The sequence below is a fragment of the Kogia breviceps genome, chromosome 2 (genome assembly GCF_026419965.1).
Source record: "Kogia breviceps isolate mKogBre1 chromosome 2, mKogBre1 haplotype 1, whole genome shotgun sequence".
Classification (NCBI taxonomy): domain Eukaryota; kingdom Metazoa; phylum Chordata; class Mammalia; order Artiodactyla; family Physeteridae; genus Kogia; species Kogia breviceps.
In genome coordinates, this window is record NC_081311.1 from 115,754,198 (window position 1) to 115,768,690 (window position 14,493).

General features: G+C 37.7%; 1 protein-coding gene across 15 annotated transcripts in view; it reads right to left on the reverse strand.

Moving 5' to 3' along the window:
• The window catches only part of GTDC1 (glycosyltransferase like domain containing 1), a 425,639-nt gene that overhangs the window by 350,708 nt on the left and 60,438 nt on the right, over positions 1-14,493 (reverse strand). For all 15 annotated transcript variants that reach the window (XM_067025953.1, XM_067025952.1, XM_067025961.1 and 12 more), the window contains exon 2: positions 1,484-1,547. The gene's annotated coding sequence lies outside the window, so the exon portion shown is untranslated. The remainder of the gene's footprint in view (positions 1-1,483; positions 1,548-14,493) is intronic.

The window sequence follows — 14,493 nt, forward strand, 5'->3', positions numbered from 1 at the left end:
AAGTGGCCACAGACACAAACAGGAAAACCGTCTCTTCTATCCTATTCAATTCTGTACTAGAAGCAAAGCTAACACAAATGAGAAAACTAAGTGTGTGCTGCTGCAAGCTTCAACTAAATCTACTACCTGAATCTGGAGACCAAAAACACCAATAAGCCATTAGCTCCTATAGGTATGACCTTTTACTCTCTAATGCACAAGGTAAGTAGAGGTAGAGGTCCATTTTCTACAAACCAAATGAAAAGAAAGAATGAACTGTGACAAGCCCAGATCCCATGCTGGCACATTTTACACTAAGCTCAGCAGCATCTAGAAGCAGTATGCTTCTCCCTGCCAATCAGAGGGGGAAAAGAAGTTGTGAAAGCTACTACAGCGTGGATGAATAGCACCAAAGGCCTACAAGTCCCTTCCTCCTGCACATCTCCACTGAATCAGCTGTTAAAAGAAGACCAACGGCTGTTACAGAAATAGCAAGAAGTAAAGCACTTGCCTCAGATGTTACACATAGAGGCATGGAGCATTTACCGCCTAAGCCTATCTAATTTCTGACAAAATGATCCCCTGCCCAGTTTTGTTCATGGCCACAGATTCTGACAGCAAGTCACGATCAGTGATGGGAAAGGCAACAGGGGAGGGAGAACATGGGGAAGAAATCCAGAGAGAACAGTAGCCAAACTCCAAACAATATACATGCTTCTCTTACTTAAATTAGTGCCCATGCACAATACTTTGGGACAACAAAACCTGTGATAAAGGTTTCAGGTACAATGATTTGCTCTGGGCGGCAAGGGTAAGTCTGCCACATAATCAAAAAAAAAAAAAAAACATTACTTTGCTCCTCACGTTCTCCTTTTGCATTTCCTTTCTTTCCTCTAGGATATACTGCTGATGCTATTACCGCATGGGACACTGATAGTTGTAGGCAAGGCATTCATGTTTTGCCAAAGTGGTCCAGAGAGTGATGTCTGGCTGGCTTTAATTCAGCAAGGAATATGAGGCAAAAGCAGGAAGCAAAAACAATGAAAGGTATAGAAGAAGCCAGGGTATAGCCTGTGTTTTCTGTTTATTAATGATGCAGATGAAATGGGGGGAAATCTAGAAAAAGCAGCCAAGCCAAGTGAATTACAAAGAAAGATTAAAGGAGCTAAATGTGTATAACTTGGCTGACAACCAAAGAACAATATGAGAGCTGTCCACAACTCTCCAAAGTATATACAAAAAAGAAGAGCAGGGAATTTTTATCTACTATTGAAGTGTGAATATATGAAATAATAATGAGATAAAATAAAAATAAAGAAATCTGACTTCAAGTAGCCAAGGAAGTAATCTGGTAAAACTTAAGAAAGGATATGCTTCCTCCTCTTTAGAAATATTTATCATCTACTGACCCACACTGCAGTAAAGAGTAGATAATAGGAAATGACCACATACTGCCAGAGGACTTAATTCACGGAGAAATAAAAATGAAGTCCCATTTGCTTACCTGACGATCCAGATTTACTGATGTCTCTCTTTACATGTGTCTGATCTGGCTAATGAAGAGATATCTGTGAAATCACAAAGGACATAGTTAGGTTGGTATCTTCAAATTAAGCCCAATCTGAATTCTGAATCCTGACCCGGACAAGAGTTTACTTAAATGATCTAGTAGTCTGATTCTTGGATATTCTAAGATGGGAGAAGAACCTCTAAGAACAGAAATACTCTGAGTCTTAACTAAGAGCTTTTTTTCAGTCTTTCCAGGGATTTCCCAAATTAATTATGACTCAAAAAAATTATAATAATTCAGATTAGAAGTCCTTCACCTAGGTACATGGACAGCCTTCAGGAGTCTATGCACTCCTGAATGATATATGCAAACTGTGCGGGTTTATGTAAATGTATATGTCTCTGGGGAGAAGGTCAATCGTTTACATGATCTGCACAAAGGTCTATAATCCAAAAAACTGTGAGGAACCTCTGCTGAGTACAGTCTAAAATCTCAAAGGCAGGTTGGAATGCATATAGATAATCAATCCAGGTTTGGAAAACAATGGAGGTGCACAGACACTTGTAGATCTGGGGTAAACACCTTAAGAACACTACTTTCTGGGAGAACATAACATCAAGTTTAAACTGTTACTTAAATTACACAGCCCTATGTTCTCTGCCTGCCATATACAGTGAAGAGAATGATGGGTGGATATTCTGACTTTCCTGTTCTGTATATATTAAAGTCAGAATCTTAGGTATATCGATATTGACAGGATCAGAACTAACAGAGCAACTCATCCAAAAAGAATCCTATATGACAGGCAAAAAGGAGCAGCTATCAAAGCAGTAAGAAATATGGCTCCCAAACAGTTTACATAGCACAAAATCATAGGATTAGCCAAACACATCTCCTAAAACAATGATTCAAAACAGTAATCAGAGTCAGAATAACCTACACCAGAAAAAAACACAGGTTGGAGAACCTTGCAGACACCAACTGTGAACAAGATGGAAAAGCATTCACAGCTAGAGAGAGGATCTGGAGCTGAGGTGTCACCAAAACAACAACAATAAACAAACACAGAGAAGACATAAATCAAGGAAAGAGAAAGAAAAAAAAAAAAAAACTCGAGATGGCTTATTTCACATAATGACTATAGAGTATATTCTCTCAAAGAAAATAGTGTATTTAGACATTCACCTCCTGAACATCTCCCTGGCACTGCTCTGGTGCTAGGGATTCATCAGTGAACAAGACAAACAAAGCTTTCCCTGCTGGAGCTTAATTTTGGGGAGGAGAGGAAGGATGATGGGAGACAACTATATCAGCAACATCATTTCAATGTGTGATACATGAAATAAAACAAATAAATAAGATGATGTGACCGAGACAAGCAAGAACGGCCTACATCTATCTAGTACATCACAGAGATGCTCACTCCAATCCTCAACATTAGTCAGGGTCTTAGAGAATTGAGATGGGGGAGGGACTGTAGGGACAGCTAGTCAGACCTCTTCATTTCAGAGATGAGGACAGGAGAGCTAATCTGGAAGACAAAGAATCACAGTCTCATTACTTCCAAACATCAAAATACACACACCTGGACTGAGTTAGGATTTTATGACACACGCTCTGTCTTTAGAAGAGAAGACTGAGAACAGGTACTGAACAACATTCCTGAAAACCTGGCTGAGGATACTGAATACTTCATACCCTTAATATTTAATAAAGAACCACATTCTATCCAAATTCTTGGCAAGTTCCATTCAATTAAAAGAATTTTGTTTTTTGCTTCTACAGACAAATCTTATCAATTTCTGCCGTCAAAAAAGGTCACCCAAGGTCAAGTTCTTAGGCCTCAAACCTAGGCAATCTGGCTCCAGGATCCCAAACTCTCATCACTACTTTTTGCAGACTCTACAGAAGTAAAATTTAAAAGAACAAAATAGCCTTAGATGGCTCCCAATATTCTTAAACTTATACACTCAACTAAGCCCAGAAAAAGTCAGATTAAATAAAACTAAGTGTGATGAAAATTTAGAAGCAAAACTAGGTGAGTGGAGGACAGGATAAGAATGAAATAATGAAAGAAGACACAAAAGAGTCGTCTGCTCTGAGCCTAAAGCATCCAAATGAGAATTTCTCAGGAATAGGAAAACATTACCATGTGGACATGAAAACTGTATGGGCCTCAGAAATGGGGTATGCCCACTGAGGCCACAGAGGAAACTCAGGCTTTGATTCATAACCAGGGAAATTTCCAACGACTTCCATGTAATTCTGCTTCACAAAGCTCTGTGTGTGTGTGTGAGTGTGTGTGTGTGTGTGTATGTATGTGGTATGTTGGGTAGATGGATTGGTTCTTAAAAGAATTTCAATGTTTAAAAAAAAACTTACAGGGCTTCCCTGGTGGCGCAGTGGTTGAGGGTCCGCCTGCCAATGCGGGGGACACGGGTTCGTGCCCCGGTTCGGGAGGATCCCACATGCCGCGGAGCGGATAGGCCCGTGAGCCGTGGCCGCTGAGCCTGCACGTCCGGAGCCTGTGCTCCACAACGGGAGAGGCCACAACAGTGAGAGGCCCGCGTACAAAAAAAAAAAAAAAAAAAACTTACAGAAATAACTCCTATCTGAATTAGGCCATACAGCCTATATTTTTAAATGCAGTTTCACACTTTTTAAAAAAATTTCCAAAATATAAAGCTCACAAGGTAAATATATAAATAAAAACATGGGAAAAAATAAATCAGCGTATTGATTATATATGTATACATATGTCTAGAAGGAGGCACAAATAAACAATAACACTGGTTCATGTGTATAAAGAATGTGAGTGTTAGGGACTGAGGTATAGGAGGAGAGATTTTGTATCCCTCGAAATTATACTTTTTCAATTTGAACCAAGTAAACAGTGATAATTCAAAAGTTTTAAAAACAAGGAACTCTACTCAATACTCCGTAATGATCTATATGGGAAAAGAATCTAAAATAGAGTGGATATATGTATATGTATAACTAATTCACTGTGCTGTACAGCAGAAAGTTAACACAACATTGTAAATCAACTATAATCCAATAAAAAATTTTTAAAACAGAAATAACAAAAGAAAATTTTAAGAATAGTCTTGAAGTTCAAAAATAAAAATAAAATAATATTGAAGAGGAAAAGGGTATGGAAATCTATCTATTCATATATATATATATATATATATATATATATATATATATATATATATATATATATGCATAGAGGGGTCCTTGCTGGTAGAGGGGTTGGGACTTTAGCCTCAGTGAAAGACTCTAGCTTTCCACCTTCACACATCATCATCAACCCTGCCCTCCACACCTCACAGTCCACCACCAGAGATACACAACAAACATGCATACACAGAGGCCATTTCAATTGTTAGATAATGCTGTTCGAATATCCTATCTCTGAGAGCCTAATCGCTTAAAAACATCTAAAAAGACAGACGCATTTTTTTTAAAAAGTAAAAAGAATTCTACAAGCTATCAACCTGGAAATATATTTCATATCCCTTTTAAATTAAAAAAAAAGTTGTTTAAGAAAAAAAAAAAATTTGTCAGAGATTCCAAAAGATCAGTGATGCAAAGTTTCCCCAAAGCTAGAAATCTATGACATTATTTGCTTAACCTATAGTCTCCAACCTAAGAAAGCAACCCTGAGTCCTTTTCTTTTGAATGTGAGCATATTCTATGACATCTGCCATCTCACTGACCAAAAGGGATGCTGCAGACTTCACTGGGCAGCAGAGTGACCCATTCCTTCCTCCTTGGCCAAGAGAAAGTCTTCCACCCAAAGCTGTAAAGCTGTCGGGGATGTAGTAAGCCCTTTTCTTTAAATTTCTAACAGGTCAGAACTTTTCACAACATCTACTCCCAAAAAAGGCTTATTCACGTTAATTTGCTTTGTGTTGCCATCATTTATTGTCTTCATTTTTAATTTAGTGGTATTTTTAGCCGAATGAAATGAAGTAACGGTCAGTTTTTCTCAATCTGTCTCAGCTCCACTCTTCATCTTCTGGGACCCAATTCATGTGATCCTTTAACAACTATTTATTTCACACCACACTAGATATCTCCCTAAAGCTTACCAATCTAGCCTCCAGGCATATTTCTTAAATAAGAGCTGTAGATCTTTGTAAACGTAAAATTTGCATACTAAAGGAACAAATCAACTATCAAAAGACCTAGTACTATATAGCTGTTGCTCACCTCTAAGCAGAGTTTAAAATTCATTTCAATTTATTATTTTTTTAAAGAAACAGCTATTGACTTTTTCCCTTTGCAAAATACTGTTTAATGGCCTAGTTAAATTAGAGGTGATAGTGTGAAGCAAGTGTTTTAAATTGGTAAATTCTAAACCTTTTAATAAAAGCACATCAGTCAGAAGTTTTAATAAGACTCAGCAGGACAGAGAAGAATTAACAGTCTGTAGGTATCAAAAAGGGGTGAGAGACAATGATAACCTTAATCATTTGCATAGGGATTTATAATTTCATTGCTTAAAGGTTAATGAAATTATGTGGTATTTTGCCTACTCTTTTTTTTTTTTGCTATTTTCTTAACATCTTTATTAGAGTATAATTGCTTTACAATGATGTGTTAGTTTCTGCTGTATAACAAAGTGAATCAGCTATATGTAAACATATGTCCCTATGTCTCCTCCCTCTTGCGTCTCCCTCCCACCCTTGCCTACTCTTACCCAGTAATGGATGCCTTGGTTTGTATACATTTATTGACTGAATCATGCAACAGAAGAAATGACTGAAATATTACCAATTAATCTGCTGCATTTTTTAAATATACTCCTGGGTGCCCAGCTATCATAATCTGTTCTAACCAATAACTGGGTACCCTAAAATAAAAACATAAGGTTTCCAACAGCATCTCTTCTGAGATGAGAAGAACAAACTCATAATTAGAACTCTCAAAGTACAGTAGGTTGCTAAAGTGATTTTTTAATTAGATACATTCCTTTATTTACTTTGTACTTCAAGTCAACTATTGCTAAATAGTTGCTTCTGCCAAATCGTAACATGAAATACAGATTGATGAGTATATTCAAGACACTGGAGGGTGAAACTAGATGGAGAAATTCAAACAATAGACACAAATAATGAGAAGAGTTTAAGTAATAAAAGAATTCTAGGCTGGAGCAATTGTTTTCAATCATCACGGGACAAAAACAACACACTACAGTGGCCTCACCTCACTGAGCACCCAGGAGGTGTTCAAGGCCAGTGCTTTGCTTGGTACCCAGTTCTAATGGAAAACTGCAGAGTCTAGCTTTAGGCAGAGTGGCGTTACCTACTCTGGCTGCACAACAGAATCACCTGGAGGGCTTTTTTTTAAAAAAAAAGATGATACTGAAACCACAGGATCAAAGGTTTTGGTTTCATCAATAATTTTTAGAAGCTCCCAGGTGATTTCTTACATGTGCAGCTATGGTTGAGAAATACTGCTAGAGGGCACTGGGTCTCAAAGTGTGGTCCCTGGACCAGCAATGGGGGCAACAGCAGCAGCACGTGGAAACTTACTGGAAATGCAAATACCCAGGCCCCATCCCAGACCTACTGAACTAGAAACTCCAGGGTGGGGTCAGGCAATCTGTATTCTGATGAGCCCTTCAGGAAATTCTGATGTACACAAATGTTTGAGAAACACTGCTTTAGAGTAAGAAGAATCTGGGCTTCAATCATCTCTCCAGAATTTACTGACTGAATGACCACTGGTCAGCTCTCTAAACCTCACTTTCCTCACCTGCAAAATAATAGAGTTAGCTATGATTTGTAAACATGTATTATGTGCAGAGAATGTGCTAATAAGCACTTTATATACATTAATTAACAAAACAAGCTTACCACATAGATATTAATATCATTTACACCCGTTGAACATTACAAAGCGAGGAAGCAGAACTGAAATTTGAACTCAAGTCTTTCAAATTCCAAAATCATTGCTCTTTCCCTATTCCAAAAAATATGCCGGTCTGCCCTTGCTCCCTCTCTCCCTTCCTCCCTCCCTCCCTCCCCTTCCTTCCTTCCTCTCCCTCCCTCCCTCCGTCTTCTCTCCTTCTTTCCTTCACCCCTATCTGTCTCTGTCTACTTGTCTGTCTTTCTCACTTTCTCTGGAAATTTATTTTCCTACTACAAAGCTAGAGATTAACTAGCATGTACCAAGTGACTACTGCCAGAGGCCAGAAAGAAAAGGATTAAAATTTTAAAATCATAGTAATGACATTACTACATGTAGACACACATTTTGCAAAATATAGAAACACATATGATTTAATTCCAAAGTGGTAAGTCAAAAACAGAAGAAACTCAGGAGTTCATTAGACTGGAGCTCAGAGACCATGGCATGATGCCAAGAAGTGCAGCTTATTCTGAAACAGGGTGAAAAGTCTGTCCAGAACAGCAGGAGAAACAAATGGTTAGAGAGAAGTAGAAAACAAAACTAAGTAAGCTCAATGGGTCCAGACTGAGACTTAGAGTAAGAAATATTTCACTTTAGTAAATATATAAAATCTTTTTTCACAGAGTATTTTTGACACACTGATAGTGAAAAGGTAAAGTCAAATCATAGATACTTATTCTAGAAAAAATCAACCTAGGATTATACTAGAAAAAAGTATACAGAAAAAAAGTCATTTCTATTACAGAAAGTGTTCCATATGATCCACCCTTTATTATAGTGTTTCCATGGGCTATTCATATGCATTGCACAGTATTTTCAATCATTCACTAATCCAACCAACACTGTCTGATTGCATCGAGTTAGGAATCAAGGATAAAACAATAAATAAGTTACTGACCCAGGGCACACGGAGCATTTATGTAAGAAACAGACTGCAAATGTTTTATGCAAGATGTACATGAAGTTATTAGGAATTCCAAAGGCCACTAAAGACAGACTAATTCTTAGGAATGACTTCTGCAAAATTCCTGAAAGTCAATGAGGTATAAACTAGCCAAAACATTCTGCATATAACATGCAAAAGTACTTTGTTTATGCTAGCTAGCATCACGGTCATCAGCGTACAAGTGGAGCATCCCAAGTGCCATCCACACTGAGGCTGACTATGGCTAAAAAAGGCAGGCACATGTAAAATCTAGAGGTAAGCTTTTTAACACATCATTCATTTCACTTTTCCTGAGGAACTTATGAAGAAACTACACTCAGAAACCCACTAGAAGAGTCCACCTATGCATTAATGAAGGAAAATGTAAGGCACGATGGGCTGACCAAATTCACTAGCATCTCTGCCAATGACAGTCCAGGGCTGTGTAACACCTTCTTTAGTTCTACTCTGACAACTCCACGACGTACATTTGTCTCTAAGAACCAGTTTAGGAAGCATGTATATCCACCATACTATGCTTAAATGATGAGGTGCTAGAGTTATTTTGTCTCAGAATAAATCTGAACCAAATTTGCTATGATATTAGAAATTATAGCATTTTTAAAACTAAATATATTTAAGAATCATCAGCAATGGATCTTTAGTGAAGCCATTTATTAACAACTTACACAAATATAATAATCAAAGAACTGAATCCCAAAGTTAAAAACTACCCAGTAAACCACTAGTTTTTATCCCACATAGTATCGAGTATATATATATATATAGCATTAAAATTAAAACAATGGTATAAAAAGACTTTCCAAGTACTCTGAGTAATAAATTTCTTTGGCCCCCAAATATCTAATTCATACTTACTACTGTATTTTACTAAAATTCAATCACCTATCATCTCATTCTTTAGTAATATAAACTGTATATGACAAAGTGGTAGGATTAAAAGGTTGGTATACGAGAACAGTTCAATTTTGATTAAAGTGGTTGGTATAAAATCATCTTTTAAAACATTCAGACGACGCCATCCAGATATCCACCTGCACTTGGATCTATAAGCCTTAAAGAACTTGTTTAGGTTTAGTGAAGCTATACCTGCTGTCAAGAAACAAAAAATTGTGAAGGTTGATCAAACACAACTTTTGCCTCTAGGATCATGTTAATGTTTTCCACTAACACCATCCTAAAAGTTAACAGTCAATGTAATCCAAAGGTTTCTCTCTACTTCTATATTTAACTCATCACAGGTTTGATCAAGCGTGCAAATCCCTTTGGGCTCAGGGTTCCCATCAAAATGTCTTATAGGAACATTAAAAATTGAATGGGCATAAACAACTCCAACAGTGCGGAGCTCATGACAGCATCCCTGTGATCTTTGTGTTTCATGTGAAACAACACTGGGGAAGTTTGCAAGGGAATCTGAGCAACTAATTACTAGCTTTTGCTTGAGGGCAGGTGTTTCGATCTCTACAGGTGTCTAGGCCGCAGTGCTCTGCCTACTTCATTGCCTCCTGAAGACGTTCACTATAACAACTTGCTGAAGCCCTGCAAAACATCTGATAGAATGCTAAACTGTTGGGTGTTCAGGAAGAAACATGTGACTCCTTCTTAAAGATACTGTTAAGAAGAAATAGCAATTGGAGAGGCTTTACATGGTTTGTGAAAGAATAATATAAGAGTTAAAAAGTATATATAAAATTATATCTATCAATCACACACATTAAATGAGGATACCAATGTTGTCTCAATAAGTACAGAAAGTTTTTCAAAGAAAATACTGTTATTTTTTAAACAGGATATAAGAAAGAAAAAACTAGCTAAATAATAATCTTATGGTAGCCCAATTTTTTTTCATTCATGCCAGTGCTGGGTATGCAATTTTAGAAGGATCAAAAAAGATGAGAAGTTATCCACTAAAAGAAATTAGCAAACAAAATAGTCATCTGCTGATTAGAGAGGCATATATACCATTCACAGGTGATGCCATTTACAGTATTAACATTCCTTAAGGTCTTTCCCATAATACTTCAAAAGAAATACCGCTTAATAACGAAAAGACACACAAACCAGAGAAAAACACCTCCTGCTCTGCTACTTGCTACCTGTGTAATCTTGGGCAAGAAACTTAACCTTTCTGAGCTTCAATTTCCTCATGTAATAATAAATAAGACCCACCTCATCAGGGGGTGTTTTTAAATAACAGAATGTCCCTTAACTATTTGAGCCAGAGCTTGACATACATTAAGTGCTTAATAAATTGTAATTAGCATCATGAAAATTTCTTTTTGGTACGCGGGCCTCTCACTGTTGTGGCCTCTCCCGTTGTGGAGCACAGGCTCCGGACGCACAGATTCAGTAGCCATGGCTCACAGGCCTAGCCGGGCCTAGCCACTCCGCAGCATGTGGGATCTTCCCGAATGGGGGCACAAACCTGTGTCCCCTGCATCGGCAGGCAGACTCTCAACCACTGCACCACCAGGGAAGCCCTGAAAATTTCTAAATACATTAGTCTGTTGTTCTTAGCAGAGCACTAGCCAATAAAAAGCATCTTGGAAAGTAAAGATTCATCAGTGGTATGCTATTCAAAAATTCGTTATACGGTGCATCTTCTTAAATAAAAATATTTGGCCTTGCTTTTAAGCAGTCAATCAATAAGCAAATACACAAACACAACATTTAACTAATTCTTTTTTTTTAACTTTTTTAAAAAATTAATTTATTTATTTTTGGCTGCTTTGGGTCTTCATTGCTGCACACAGGCTTTCTCTAGTTGCAGAGAGCGGGGGCTACTCTTCGTTGCGGTGCGTGGGCTTCTCGTTGCGGTGGCTTCTCTTGTTGCGGAGCACAGGCTCTAGGTGTGCAGGCTCAGTAGTTGTGGTGCACAGGCTTAGTTGCTCCGCAGCATGTGGGATCTTCCCGGACCGGGCTCAAACCCATGCCCCCTTCATTGGCAGGTGGATTCTTTACCCCTGCGCCACCAGGGAAATCCTGTTTTTTCACCAGGTCTTAGTTGCGGCACACAGGCTTCTTAGTTGAGGCATGCGAACTCTGAGTTGCAGCATGCACGTGGGATCTAGTTCCCTGACCTGCGATTGAACCCAGGCCCCCTGCATTGGGGGCTCGGAGTCTTAACCACTGTGCCACCAGCAAAGTCCTTAACTAATTATTCAGTATCTGAATAATCATTCATCTTGGTGAAAATTCATTATTTTTAATACTGAAATTCTGTGGAGAAACTAGTCATGTTTTATAAGAATAAAGGAACGTTCTAATAATATTTCAAATTTCATCTACTAAAGAATCTTTTTGATAACACTAAGGTTAACATTCTTAGACAAAGAATCTGCTAGAATAAGGAAATGGTCATATATGATAATGTATTTTTACCAATTATTTTCATCCAAAATTCTATTCCAAGAACACTATTTAGTGTTTTTCTTTAACCAAATGTAATTAAGATGGTATTTCAGATCATCATTAATATTAATCAACTGTGTAACCAAAACATCCGTTTATTTATGTTTAATAAAATCAAGAGTTAAACTTGTTTCAGACTAGTCTCAAAGGAAACAAAAAGAGAAAAAAGGTTTAAAGCAAAATGTGTACAAAACACATAAAAATAAAATAGTATTTCCAAAATTAAGAATGAGACCCCTGGGAATGATCAGAATGTAATTGTTGGAAATAATATCCCTCCCACTCTCAGTAGCCTATTACATCAGAGACTTATTTCTTCAAATCTGGACAATGCAATAACCTTCTGTTCTCTCTTCCTTTAAATCGTTCTTCCTCCTGTCCATCAGCCAGTTTTCAATGGCATCCCAACCACCAAGAATGTTAAGAACTGACCTGCTGGGCTTCCCTGGTGGTGCAGTGGTTGAGAATCCGCCTGCCAATGCAGGGGCCACGGGTTCGTGCCCCGGTCCGGGAAGATCCCACGTACCGCGGAGCGGCTAGGCCCGTGAGCCATGGCCACTGAGCCTGCGCATCCGGAGCCTGTGCTCCGCAACGGGAGAGGCCACGACAGTGAGAGGCCCGCGTACCACAAAAAAAAAAAAAAAAAAAAAAGAACTGACCTGCTGTGCTTTCCTTAACACAGACCTAATTAATTATGCCACACGCTTACACAAAGATATATTCTAATGGGGAAGACAGGCACAGAAATAATTAAACAGGTGTCTGTGTGTGTGTGCACGCATGCATGCTCACATGTGAGTGTACATGCATGCATGAGGGTGCATGCACAAAGTATTATGAGAGGATAAACCAGAGGTCAATTCATTTTGCCGACCGTAAGTCAAGGAAGAATTCATACAACTGATGGTAGCTGGGTGAAAGAGTACCTACATGACAGATTCAAAGCTTCAGGCCTTGGGCATCCATTATCAAGTCTCAATCTACCCTGTTCCAACTGCTTCCCACACTCTCCTCACAAGGACCTAGATGTCCTCATTCTCTAAACATAGTGGACACTTTGCTGTCACCTGGCCTCTGCCAGTCCCTCTGCCTTATACAGTAGTTAAATGACTATGCAGTTATTTAAAATGACATTGCAGAAAAATACTTAATGACATGGAGAAATGTCCATATTATAAAATGAGAAATGACAGGTGAAAATATAGTTAAAGGTAATCCATAGGTAATGGATTGCCTATGAAAACATTAATGGTAATTTAATTTTTTTTTCTTTTTTTCTCAATGCTTCTCTGGTTTTCCAAATTTTCTAAAGTAAATAGTAACTTTGTAAATGGGGGTAAAATACACATTTTAATGCAACTCATCACTCTATTTATAAATAGCATCACTTCATGAATCCTTCCCTGACATCCAAGCCAGAATTATTTTTTCCCTCCCCACTGTACCATTAGATGCCACCATTAGAACACTGGTGCAATCTGCTTTGTAACAGGTAATAGTTTATGTCTCTTCTCCCATTTGATTTAACCTGCTGAAGAGAGGACTATGTGTAAGCCATCACAGTATAGGCTAAATGGAATATGCCTGGGCTTTTGAAAACAATCCCCCAAAATGAGGAAATTTTTAAAATAGCCTGTGCATTACTTTAAGAAATAAAAAAGAGTATTGACTGACTGGTTTTGAGAAGGATAATCACCATTAAGTTCTCAAGTTGGTTGCTCTTATCCATTGCCGTTTAGTCCCACCCCACATATACTGTCTCTCTCATATTGACTACTGAAACATTTTTTCTTTTGTCTGAAGGCTTCAGTGAAGCAGTGTTTAAACAGAGATCTTCAGGATTTCTTAACAGATACACATTTATCATTTCAAAATGCCAGTTACTTAAGGATTTGGTTAGTAGAACATCAGTTACCCAAAGTGTTACTATATTAAATAAGTTTAGAATTATTTGTCTTTATGTGAGTATAAGATTTCCAAATTAACTAGAAATTTAAATACGTTTGGTGGAGCAAAGATGAAAAAACTTTTCATAATGTTTGGCTTTTATTTAGAACTAGTTTCAAAATGACTAATAAATGAAGCAGCATAAATTCTAGAAACAGAACGTTTCTGGGCAAAACCAGAAAACTCCAGCCATTCTAATATGCAAAGGATTCTTAAACTCTTTCCTATAAAAAGAGGTAAACATTTCAGTACATTTGATAAAAAGTCATAAAAGGATTCTAACATTTCACCTTGGTGGGGCTATTTGCTCCATGAGATCAACTGCTACTTTTCAGCATGCTTTAGAATAGACCACATATGAGTAAGAGGAGCCACAAAGAACAGAATGTTATGAAGTAAAGAGCTATTTTATCCACCCTAACTCTCCTATCCCCAGAGGTCCGAGCAGGAGGGCACAAGGACAAGGCAAATGGCCTTTTACACAGCAAGGTTAAACTGTCGATTGAATGACAACTGTATGGAATAAAGAAGATACTAAATTCTAATAACAACAACAGGATCTGTAGATTTTTATTTCTTGTATTGTTTATAAGCAAATGAGGAGATAACAATTTAACTACTAAAGGATAATTTGCTCTACAAAATAACATGTCATGAGTTGGTTTTATATATTAAGTTACATGAAATATAGATTTAAGTTATTACAGAGAGAAGACAAGGTAGAAAAACTTGAAACCCAAAATAATAGGAATAATACCAACTGAACTTCATTTGAGCA